Below are 13,765 nucleotides of genomic sequence, written 5' to 3'. Positions count from 1 at the left end.
GTCATGACATTGATATATTGAAACACTCCCCTACAGCGCTTCCCCATCCGTAGCATCCGTAAAATATGTGTAAAAAATGGCCATTATGCTAGTGCTATCTATGTATTGGTGTCACCTTTCACTGTAATGCTGTACAGATCACTTTACAGCAGCCTCCTCTTATCCCCACAGAAAGAAAAGAAAGTCTCACCACTAGGAAGACCTAATGGTGAGAATGAAAACGTCAAGATTTAAGGATTGTGTTATAATAAAGACAGTAAAATGAAAAATTTGACAAAAAGAAAACACCAAAAATTCTTACGAAAATATGAATTCTAAACAAAAACTTGATTTAGACAATTCTGCTTCACTGGGAGACCCACTATATTATGCAGAGGTCATGTGAGGTAGAAAACTAACAGCAATCCTCTATAACAGCTTTTTAGACTTTGACTACAGTATCTGGAGGATGCTCTCATGTGGAAAGATTTTCTATAGGATTCGCAGAAATTTCAGCTCTTTTAACATAAAGAGCTCTTTTACTTCAACAAAACGTAAACAAACGGAAATGATGGAAAATGCATTGAGTTCTCTTAAGTGGTTAGGTAGCATAATGTAACAGTGAAAAGAGCTGAGTACTCATGATACTCCATGTGGCTAAGGACAGGCTCGGACTGGACCACCGGAGAATCCCCTGGGTCTGCATCAGCACCTGGGCAAAGCAGGCTGCAGGCAGCATTATGCCTCTGACCACAAGAGGCTGCTCTCGCCCCCAGCCCTCTGGCATATGAAGGACACCACTTGGGGGGTACCTAGGGGGATTACCTACAGAGAATGCCTAATTTGCAGGATACAATCTTTGTGTGTGTGTGTGTGTGTGTGTGTGGGGGGGGGGGGGGGGGGGGGGAGGGTTGATAACTACAAGGCAGATTACCTATCAGAGGATGTCTACTGGGGAAGCTAATTACCAGGGGACTTACCTAAGAGGATGTCTACTGAAGGGGGGGGGGGTTACTATGGGATTTACTAACAAGGAGATGCCTGCGTGTGGGATACTACCTTCTGGGGTGGGATTACCTGCAAGGGGGATGGCTACCTACTAGGAAGATTACATAGGTAGGGGTAGCTACATGGGGGATACTACCGACTAGGGAGGGCCTACAGAGGTAGCCATGGTTAACATGATCCCTAGTGTCAGGGGTTAAGTTAAGTTAAAGGGGTTGTCCAGCGAAATTTTTTTTCTCAAATCAACTAGTGTCAGAAAGTGACAGATTTGTAATTTACTTTTACTTATTAGCTGCTGTATGTCCTGCAGGAAATAATGTATTCCTTTTAGTCTGAAGAGCACAAGAGGTTTTCTATGGGGATAAGCTCTTGACAATTTTTGACGTAAACAGAGGTGGCAGCAGAGAGCACTGTGTCAGACTGGAAAGAATACACCACTTCCTGCAAGACATACAGCAGCTGATAAGTACTGAAAGTAAATTACCAATCTGTAGCACTTTCTGACACCAGTTGATCTGAAAGGTTTTTTACCCCACTAAAGTACCTCTTTAAGAAAGGCTACATCTGTACATGCATAGAGAGGCTTAAATGTCATATAGATGAACAGAAGAGGCCTAAACACTATATGGGACATAGAGGGGCCTAATAGCTATATGGAGCACAGAAAAGGCCTAACTGCTATATGGAGGCACAGAGGGGCCTTATTACTATATGGGGACACAGAAGGGGGCCTATCTTCTATATGGAGGCGGGGAATGGGGGAGGCAATAAAGATGAGGTTTTTGTAAAGAGGTGATGATGGTGCTGGAGTGAAGAGCATAAAATCTTTGGCAGATTCTGCAGAGATGAGGCATTACGAAGAGTCTCCATGATGGCCGGGCTAGATAGCGAAAAAAAGGAAAAGTGAGAAGACAACCCTTGTGAGACACTGGATGTAACTGCACTGCAATCAGCTATATAGTGTGCAGAGAATGTGAACCTTTGGTATCTACCTCTATATGGGTCTGTTTATGGTGGGGGATAATGGTCTTTATATAGTGGATTTTATTAAATAATTCTTTGGAGGTACTAGTCACTATGTGGTGGTAATGATCAAGGTGCGGTGATAAAATGTGTTTGTTATACACTGGTATTCTCGGTCTTGTTGTACTGAATTTTAGTAATGGCATGGTGGTGTTCGTTACTATGTGGTGAAGGTGTGGTGATGATATTTGTTTCTTATATACTGGTATTGTTGGTCTTTGTTTATTGGATTTAGCCAGACTGTATGGTGATATGTATTATGTAGTCTTTATTAATATTATGGTCCCTGAAGATTATCATTTTAAGAAAAATAAGGGAAGTAAAAGGCTCCAGTTTAATATCTGTTATGAATACTCAGATTTTGAGGGACATACAAAAACATTGGACTTTGAACAAAAATGAGTTGTACTGTGTTAGAGGGACGTGTGCAGATAAAGGCATTTGTAAGAAAGTTGTTCAGTGCAATATACCTGTGGGTATTTCTCTTTTTTTTTCCTCCTCTCATCTTCAACTACAACTTCCAGCATACCCTGAGAGCTTCATAAGTGTAGGTTTCACAATTTTACATATGTTTTGGGGATGAGATGCAGCACCAGATAAAGCCACAACATTATGGACTTTACTATGACAGGTATTGCAGTAATTGAGCCATGGTCAATTTGAAAGCATGGAAAAGCCCTTTACCTACCATCTTCATTGAATGGTTAAACCTAAAGATGTCCAGTGTCCACACTTGTTCAATAACTGACAGCCAAACGCCCATGTGTTCCCTATGGGGAGTGATATGCTGCAGCCACACAGCTCTGGTGTATCTCATCCTGAACAATAGGGTAATTATTATTTTTTAGATTTATTCAATTAATATTGATCTATATTTTGTTTATTACATTGGCTATTTCAGAGCACTGGAGATGAGGTCCTTGGCCGTAAGTAACAGCTAGGTAGCCAAAGGAAGAGCCACAAACCTCCAATGAGTACTGCTGTATGTAATAGAAGCAGCTGCTGGATGATCAGATGATCTCAAGCACCATTCCTATAAACCACAGAATAAAGAACTGTGACGAAGCTGCTGAGCAGACCCAGAGAACGTACTGATACTTCTATAGTAGCTCCAGTTTGACGGAAACATTAATAGAAAAAGAACAATGGAATTAACAGCTACACCCAGTTTACTCATAATTGTGGCAAATGTTACATTTTAGGGTTCATTTATCTTCTGTTTTGGATTTCTAGGTCCGTTTCAGCATAAGGGTAATGTTAGTGAAAAATAATATATTACTTCTCTGATCTTTCAGCAAGACATGTACTGAAATAATACAAAAAAGTAGTTGAAAAAGTAATAACAAAGTAATGCAAAAATACTGAAAAAAACAATAACCACCTGTTAACTGTATCCAAAGTGCTGGTCCCACACAAATAAATTATATTTTGTATGCCAAAATAAATAGAATATGAATACTATACTATATACTATATTAGGCTATATTCACATTTTGTAAAACACTGGCCGTTCCGATGCGGGCGAATCCGTGCGCGCCCACATTCGAATTCCCTGCTTCCCCACTGCTCACAATGGAGTGTGTGGCTGGAGCTGCATGCTCTATTGTGAGCACTGATAGGGTTTTCTGCAGCCGCTATTTAATGTCAGTTTCTCACAGCGCAGATAGGGATCCCGGCCGGAGTGTATACCATGTGTATACACTCCTGCCAGGATTCCATTGATTCACATACAACGTGTATGTTGTATAAATCGCGGCGGTTGTTGCAAATTGCAACAACAGCCGTGATTTTTACAACACATACGTTGTGTGAACTTAGCCTTATACTATAAATTCAAATACTTTACATGAAAATGAGCCTGTAACTTTACACCTTTGCCTGCCTACAAAAAAGCAACATTAAAGAGAATGTACCACTAGGAACATCACTTTTTTTTCACATGACTAGACTAGCACCGGAACCGGGATGCCGGTGCTGTGGTCCTTTTTTAGGACCACCACTAAGTTCCTGCACACGGCGCGAGTCTATTCCTGAACACCGGCCCATCATGAAGTACTGGAAGTGGGCCCGTTGGCCCCCAGTGTGATGAAACTCCTCCCCTTTGTGACGTGGCTCTATTAGGATCAATAGAGCCACGTCATAGAGGTGAGGGAAGATTGTCACACTGGGGGCTGGTGGGCCAGCCCTAAATGCTTCATGACGGCCTAGTGCTCGGGAATAGACCGGTCAATTCCCAAGCGCCGGACCAGCATGCATCACTGGGGACAGGCCCACCATCCACCAGTGTGAAAATCTCCCCTCCCCTCTGAGGCACGGCTCCATTGATTCTAATCAAGTGGCTTCACAGAGTGGAGGGGGTTTGTCACACTGGGGGACGGTGGGCCTGTCCCTAGTGCTTCATGCCAGGCTGGTGCTCGGGAATAGATAGGCGAAGCATGCGGGAACTGGTTCAAAAAAAGGGAGCACGGCACCGGTATCCCCATGCCGGCGCCGGTCTATTCATGTTAAAAAAAAAAAGAAAAAAGATCTACCTAGTGGTACATTAAAAAACAATAAAGTGTTAGATATTTGTATTTTAACTGATGTATAATAGAATGGTCAAAAAAACAAAGCAATAATAGAATAAAGAACTAAAATTGTTTTTATTACATGGAAAATATTTTTATAAAATTAATTGCTCTATTTTACTTGCTAGAAAATCATTTTGTGATGAGAAGTTTGGGATAAAAACCAGACACTACATTGTTTTAATGCTTTCCTGTGGCATCATAATTTCTATAACATACAACAGAATGCTTTTAATGTAAGAAAGAAGAAGGGCAGATCAGAACTGTGATCAGCAATATGTGGTCAAACAGTAATAGCTATTTCAAGCTCTATTGATTTTTATCCTCTGGAGAAATAGGTAGATAGCACCAATTTAGTTGAGGGGGAAATAAATCAAACAAAGAAAGTATTCTTCTAGAAGTGTAAATAACAGTAAAGCGATAAACAGAAAAATTACTGTTATTGTAACATAAAAAATAGCTGAAAGTTACTTTCAAGGTGGTTTCATCTGTATATGAGAGAAAACACAACGGTAGTTTTACTGAACAACTCATACAGGGGTCTTACTATAGAGGCCTGTTTAACCTCTTCCCACCGGTGATTGGGTGGACTCTGCTTGTGTCAATCACAGCTGTGCTCCTACTGCATTTGCAGAGACTGGTGCAGTCAGTAGCGGATTATGATTGGTACGTTTTGGGCCCCGGGCCCTGAGCTCCTGGGGGGCACATGGTCACCCAAACAGATTTAGACTTTCAGTGGTGTACTCTCTCCTGGCTACAGTTCTGCCATGATTTGCAAAAAAATCACTTTTTACCGCGATTTTGCACAAATCTGGGCAAAACTGCAGCCAGGAGACAATTCAGTAACATTAGCGAACATACTGAAGGACCTTATCATGTGACTATGATGTCACTACAGGTCCTGTACAGCCTGTACTATGGAGGAGGAATACTAAAGCTGCAGGTAGGTGGAAAAAGAGACAGGGAGGACAATCAGTGAAAAGAGGGGTACAGGGTGACCAGTCTGGGGTGGGGGCAGGGCGTACAGGGTGACCAGTCTGGGGTGAGGGAGAGTAGGAACACCACGCTAGTGCTGCCTTTGTTACAGTGGGATGGAGTGGGGGGCTATTATGGTAATGCTACCTCCAGCCACCAGAGAGACTGGCAGGGCAGTAAGCAAATGGTTCTTGCTCTGTCAGACTGAGCACCGCAGCATTTATCTGTGAATGTTCATCATTACTTAAAGAGCTAGGGACCTGCATGCCCCCTTCTTGCATGGGCCCTGTAGCAGTGGCGTGGTCTGCACTTATGGTACCTACACCACTGCCTACACCAAACCCATATTTACAGTTCTATTGTGCCTGAGCTGCAATTGCAATTGCATCTCAGGCACAATATAGTGCACTATTTGCTTGGTATTGGTATTTTGGAGATTAATATGTATCAGGCACTATTGTTTATAAGGGTGTTGTCTGGCACTATTGTTGGGGGTGTAAGTATAGTTATGACACACTGTGAAACAAAACAGCTAAATGGGACAGCAACAGCTACATAATGGGTAACCATAGGATGGAGAAATTGTGTAGGATCGAAGAAAAAAGGAAGGAATGGTGTTGGAAAAGTGAGGGGCCAAAGATTTCTGGACAGAAAATTGCAGATACAAGTTACTGAAAGACATTAAAGTGTACCTGTGTAGGAACATGATGGAAACGACATAACTAGGGTTTTAACCAATGAGGCCAGATGTGTATAATATGTTCATTTTGTAGGTATACACCAAATAAGAGAACTTCAAGAAAACATTGCTTCATTGAAAGGTTTTAATACTCAGATCAGATGGCGAGAACCAGGGTTACCATATATTCAAGAAGTGTTCGTGTTTGCCCCTCTCCCAGCTAGCTAACTCCTCTAACCTGGCAGATTGGTCACATTTTGCAATAAGCAGGTGCGTAGTTAAAGGGGTTACCCAGTGCTACAAAAACATGGCCACTTTTCCCCCTCTCTTGTCTCCAGTTAAGGTGTGGCTTGCAGTTAAGCTCCATTTACTTCAATGGAACTGAGTTTGAAACCCCACCCAATCTGGAGACAAGAGAGGGGGAAAAGTGGCCATGTTTTTGTAGCACTGGATAACCCTTTTAGGTTTCAAAAATTAGGTAGGAACTCTGTGGTAGAAACCCATAAAGGAAGGAGTTGTGGAGTAAGCACTAATTTGGAGGTAGATACAGTATTTGGCCATGTTAACATTACGTATAAAACTGGCCGTTCTGTGCCCCAGCCGGGTCACAGAACGGGCGGTGTTACTGAAGATCATCTCGACCGGTACTGCAGTGTGCGCCCGTATCCGAATTCCCTGCTGCACACAATGGAGCGTGCGGTCGGAGCCGCACGCTCCATTGTGTGAACTGACAGGTTCTCTGCGACTGCTATTCAATGAAGACTGAGATGTATTCTATGTGAATACACTCCGAACGGGATTCCCTTAGCCTGCAGCTCAATGTAGGTTCAGTAGTAATCACGGCCGTTGTTGAAAATCGGCAACAGCGGCCGTGATTACTACTGAACTTACATTGTGTGAACACAGCCTAAGATTGCTTGTTGTTAAAAACAAGCTGATGCCCACCAGAAAGTCTTTTTAGTCTTTTTAAGTTGCTTTTCTATCCAGTAGTGTGTATTTCAGAAGCTTTCATGCACCTCTCGTCCGAGGCTCTGTGTAATCTCTTCTGCCACTTTTCTTTTCATATTTGATCATAAATAAATATGGGAAGAAATTGAATTTCCTAATGTTTATTAAATGCACAATAACAAGCTTTTAAAGTAAGTCAATCCCGTTTGGTGGCATTTGTGTGCAGTCTGGTCTAGAGCAGAGTATTGATGGTGATGAAGGTTAAGAGGTAAAGCACATGTATATTAATCTTGTTTTTCTTCCTTTACAAAAGGTCAACTGCAAATAGTAATGTGACATTGGTAGATGCCTGCAACATCTGCATGTAGTGAATCCTGGGCTAAGATACAGAAATATTGGTAAAGCATGTGGTTTGATGAGACGTGTACTTAGGGTCATACCCCCAACAGCAAGAAACACTTGCTTTTTCTAAAGATCAATGCGTGTAGCTTGTAATATGTAACAACAGCTGTACTTGATTACATTATCCCTACTCATTTTCAACTTGTCAAGGTTGTCAAATGGAAAGTAAGTTATGTGAGTGGTGGAGAGGTATGGCGTTTACATGCAGACTTTGGGCAAAATTTGATGTTTAAAGATGAATTACAAGTTTATGAATACTTTTACTAAAATAAGATTTTCTCAAAGCGCCAAGCAGACCTTACTTTGTACTCATGAGAAGTAATAAAGCCATGACAGTATTGTCTACATATGGGTTTCTCTGGTTTATATCAAGGCTCTTCAATGGGTGATAAGTTGACATACAGGGTACGGCTATGTTTACACAACGTATATTTACGTAAAACCACGGCCGTTGTACAACGGCCATAAATATTACGAAAATATTACGAAAACGGCCGGAGTGTACACACATAGTATATGCTCCGGCTGGGATCTCTCGCAGCACCGCAAACAACTGACACGTCAGTTTTCTGCGGCCGCTATTCAGTGAATAGTGGCCGCAGAAAACCCTGTCAGTGCACAACATGGAGCGAGCATCTCCAGCCGCTCGCTCCATAGCGTGCAGTGGAGAGTTGTGATGCGGGCGTGCACGGTACTGGCAGGGATGATCTTTTCAGCCCGGCCGTTTCGTGAGCTGGCCGGGTCATGGAACGGCCGGTCTCTTACACAGTGTGCACATAGCCTAACTATTTATGGTTATCAATAGAAAAATAGGTTCTCTTCTTCTGGCCAGTGGTGTCTCAGCAGAGGCGTGAATAGATAGGGCTGGGCCACATAGCAAACTTTTGATTGGGCCCACCTTCTCCCTATCCCACTGTAGGTAATCCCCCTGTTTGTTAGCCCTCCACCCAGTAGATAGCATATGTTAGGCATCTCCCCTAATATCACCCCCAATACATAGAGCCCCCCATGGTAGGCATCTTCCCTAGTATCCCCCATGGTAGACTTCTGTAGTGGCAGAACATGTAACGTTAGAGTGATTATTCAGGGTTAGAAAAACACAGTTACTTTCATGCAAAAATAACTCCACTCCTGTCCTTATATGTGGAATTACAACTCAGCTCCATTCACTTCAATGGAACTGATCTGCAAAACTACACCCAAACTAAGGACAAGAGTGGCGCTGTTTCTGGAAGAAAGCCGGCATGTTTTTCTAAGCCTGGATAACCCTATGTAGAGCCAAGTGCTGAGGTTCATAACTAATAAAAGTTGCCAAAGTTCTGCTGGCATTAAAATCAACACAGCTATGTGCCAGAAACTTTATGGCATTTTTCCATGGCTGGGCAGCTGCATGCAAGCCTTACATCACCACCTCAATGCCAGGCACCAGATTGAGTGGTATAAAGCCCATTTCTACTTACCTGCCTGACTACATTATGCCAACTATAAAGTTTGATGGAGGCAGAGTAATTTTATTGGGTTGTTTTTCAGGGGTTGGCCTAGGACCCTTCTTTCCTGTTCTAGTATGTCTGTTTCCTTAGTACAAGGCCCATTGGGTAAATTTGGCGTGGAAGTCTTTTGCTGATTTGAACAGAATCCTGACCTTAATCCCATAATCAAAAAATTCCCACAGGCATAGGCTATGTTCACACATTGTTTTCCCTCTCTGTTGTTGAAAAAATGACATCCGTCATTTCGCAGTATGGCCGCCCGTCAGTGCAATGACGGCTGTTGGTACATTATTTTAGCTCAGGTGGACTGATTCCCCTTTGGGTGTGTCTTTAGCCCTTTAGGAACCAAGTTACTTTTTGCTTTGCGCTTTCATCTTTTTCCTCCTCATGTTTAAAAGGCCATAGTGCTTGCATTTTTTTCACATAAGCCCTTTATTTTTTGCACTATTAATTGCACTGACAAACTTAATTTTTTCCATAAAATAAGCTTCAAAACTAGAAAAAATTATTTGCGTGGTGAAATTGAAAAAACAAAACAAAACACAAAAACAACCCCCCCCCCCACATTTAAAAAAAAAATTTGGTGGGGTTTTTGTGTTTACGCTGTTCGCCCTATGGTAAAAATGACTTGTGTTCTATGTTCCTCAAGTTAATACGATCACAATGCTATTCAACTTCCATATCTTTTATATTATTTGACAGTTTAAAAAAAATCAAAACCTTTTAAAAAAGCAAATTTTCCCTTAAAATTGCTCTATGACCATGCTTATAACCCTTTTATTTGTTGGTCTGTGGGGCTGTGTGAGTTGTCATTTTTTGCACCATGATCTGTATTTTATATTGGTACCTTGCCTGCGTATATGCGACTTTTTGATTGTTTTTTACTACAATATTTTCTGTAATTGATGCAACCAAAAATTTAGCACTGGATTTTTTTCCACGCTTACGCAGTTTACTGTGCAAGATCAGGAATGTGATAATTTAATAGTTCGGGCGATTACGCTCTCAGCGATACCAAATATGTTTACTTGTTTATTTATTTTTATTTATAAAATGGGAAAAGAGGGGTGATTCAAATTTTTATTAAGGGAGGGGATTTATCAATAATTTTTTTTTTTACACTTCTAATATAACTACACTGATCTATCATATAGATCAGTGTAGCATACATAATACAGCACTGATCCATTAGAGCAGTGCTGTATTACTCTGGTCTGCTGCAGAACAGATACATTAATTGGCGAGCCGGGATCAATGTCAGTCAGACGCAGAGGCCCAGTCTGCTCAGAAGAAGGTTCTCCTCTCCGTGACCCCATCCTGGGGGGGGTGAGATCCTGCCCCTAGACTACAGGGATGGGGCGAATAGCCGCGGTCCCCGGTTTTTACATAGCAGCTGGTAGTGGCAGGATTCTGAGAGGGGTCACAGCGCAACCCCTCTCTGAACCCGGGAGCAAACACATGGGGTTAAACTGAAAAGTCCATTGAATATAATAGTAAGAATGATCAAAGGACGGTGAAAAAAGAAAAACTGTGTGTGTACAACTAAAAAATACAGTCTGCTGTTTGCAATAGGCATCTGAAAATAATTCTTATGATCATTATTGTGACATCCTTGCAGGCAACGTCTGTGCATTGGACGTCCGTCATTCCATTGAACTGCAATAAGGTAAATTAAATCATGGCAAAAACGGGCATCTTTTTAAATAGAAAAAGTGGACATCTTTTCTGTTTTTTTTTTCAACATTGTGTGAACATAGCCATACTCGAAAATCTTGAAGTAGAGTAAAATCTATTATTACCACAAATGGGGGACCAACATGTTAATGCCTATGGATTTAGAATAGGGTGTCCTAAAAGATTCTGTAGGTGTAATAACTAGTTGTCCCAATCCTTTTGTCCATATAGTGCAAGTCTTAGATTGCATGCATGATTAATAGAAACAATGAGCTCCGCAGGAATGTGAGCTGCCAACCACATTTGTTTTTATGTTTTCTTTATTTGAAACATAACTGGATAATATGGAATATCTGGATACTATGTTCATCTCCATGGGAGACACAAAGAAAAAAACAACAAAGTTGAGCAATTACATCCAAGTTAAATCATCTGCAGAGATATTGTGGAGAATTTAAACATTTTGCCACATTAACACATTGTATGTTCAAGTTTTTTTTTTTTCATTTCTTTTTGGATTTGCGCCATCAGTCTTCAGTGGGTGACGACAGGAAACAATAACCGACAGTAAGTGTAATGTCTCTTCTAAACTGAATTTCAGACCATTCTTCCATGATAAAGGGATTGCCTAATATACGCTTTATTGAGTTTCAAAAGCAAAATACACGTACTCAGTGCATCAAAGGTAAACAGGGCTATACGATATTCTATAAGTCAGATACACACATAATCTAGGAGAAAAAAGAGTAGGGTTACTATTGGGTATATTGTAACACATAAGGATGACACTGAACAAAGTTGATTAATAAAATAAAGATGCACATATCACAGTAACGTGTCAATGATGGGATGCAGACATTCAAATGCTGACATATGGATGTCCTCTTTGTTTAAAAAGGACCACCCATTGATGCTCTAAAGGGATGTGAAGCACCAAACCAGCCTGTTTTCATGCTGAATATTTTTTCCATGCCTTTAAAAAAAATAAAAAAAATATCCAAAACTATTTTCATTATTTATTCTGCTGTTTCAGAATTGGAACACAGAATTATTCACCACATATACCTATACAGCGGTCCCTTAATTGGTTCCAGAACGACCATTGTATGTTGAAAATATTGTATCTTGAGACAAAAACTCTACGGAAAACTGGTAATTAGTTCGGAAACCTCCATAATATCATCCCAAAATGAGAAAGCAGATAACTTATATAGATAAAGCAAGTGCCTACAAATAACAGTCAGAAAGAGCTGCTAAAGACTGTAAATTACTTTCTTTGTAGAAGACCAGAGCATTTTCACAGACCTGTACAGATCACACAGGGTTCCAGAAAGATAAAATAGAGCCATCCTCACCTGTTGCCCAAAGGAGCAGCTCATCCGGGTGCTGTGTCCCAGAGCAGGTGGGCCTCTGGTGTATTTAGCACACCTGTAGGTCCGTACCAGTGTCAGGTATACACTGGGCTGAAAGATGGTACTTTGCTGCTCCCACCACTAGTTGTCTCCTTGTATCTTATGCACTTTGCACAGCTGAATGGAAAAGTGATGTGAAGGGTTAACTTTATGCTTGTGATTTCTCATGCTTGTCATGCCATTGTTTATGTGATCAATCCTTAAGCTGGGTACCTCATGCTTGTCCTTCCTCTATTCTTTAACCTATCACAGGTAGGGGTTAGTGTGTATTCTAGATTGTTCCTGCCAAGTCAGGTAGCACTTAGGGTGTGTATATACTGAGGTAACACTAGTTTGGGGCAGTTGTCATTAGTAAGAGTATTTAGAGAGACTACACAAGAGAAAGCCTACTGAGGAGATTCCTCCTGGGCCTGGCCTGGAGGCCAGGACCAATTTGTGGGACACTACATTGAGTCAAAGTGTGCATGCAGAACTGTATTGCTTTTAGCACTAGTGCACCTCGCGGTCAGGCTGTGGAAGGAAAATGTGAATCCCTATCCATACTGGGCAGCTACCCTCTTCTGCAGCCTGAAGGTCATTCAAGGATATTCAGTCAGTAGCTAGGTAAGCACAACAAAGCTAAAAACTCCACTGCTTGTTTTCTAGTTTTCCTTAGGGGGTCACCCCAACACCTATCTCTACCCACAAGGTGGAGCTTACATTTCTGATCTAGTTTCACTTTGTGCTCACAAGACAGCAATGAGTGGAAGTTCATAGCCGTGGATGTAGGTACTGTCTCTTTAAGCACGACAGCTAAGTACCTAAGGGCCTGGTTAGGGTTCCTGACTCCTCACCAGCATTCCACTGTCACCACTGTAGAGCAATAAGTCAAGTCAGAGTAACTTAAGTAAAGTCAGCCAAGTAACTTAAGTCAGTATATTTAAGTTAAGTATTCAGAGGCTTTATCCAAAGTATTATCCACCAGCGAGAAGCTGTGATTGTCACGTACATCTAAAGTTTAAAGTATTACTCGAAGTACCCAGCTCAAAGGAATCTCACTTCACAACCATGATGAGGAGAACATTGAATGATGTCACAGCTGAACTTGCTTGGTTCCAATCCATTAAACTTCTATGGGGCTGATGGAAACAGCTGAGTAGGGTGCTTGGACTTACCCATCTTTTCCCCAGACATAGAATTGATTGACACACTGGGCTTATCCTAGACTACAGTTCAATTTAAACACTTACTTTGGTTCATCGTGAAGAGTAAACCATTCAGGACCCCATTTTATTACCATCCTAGCAGTCGGGCTACACCAGTGAACAACCATTTATCACCTATACTATTTCCATTGTGGGAAAATCCCTTTAAGAGGAATAAACCTAAATGTAATTTTCTTTTTTTGTGTTACTTTCAATTTTATATGTTTACTTCATAGCATTTTTCACAATTTGCTATTGTTTGAAGGCTTTTTATCTTTCCTTTGGAATATAGCCCAGATAGTGGATTTAAAAAAGACTGTCATTCACTAAAATACAGTTTTACCTAAAACCCTTGTGTAAATAGTCTTAGGTCTATGCAAAGCAGCTCCTTCCCTCCAGCGCTTCTTTCTGCAAATACATTGTATAT

Source organism: Dendropsophus ebraccatus, chromosome 6 (assembly GCF_027789765.1).
Source record: "Dendropsophus ebraccatus isolate aDenEbr1 chromosome 6, aDenEbr1.pat, whole genome shotgun sequence".
Classification (NCBI taxonomy): Eukaryota; Metazoa; Chordata; class Amphibia; order Anura; family Hylidae; genus Dendropsophus; species Dendropsophus ebraccatus.
The sequence above is the reverse complement of the archived record's forward strand: the minus strand, read 5'-3'. Positions refer to the sequence as shown.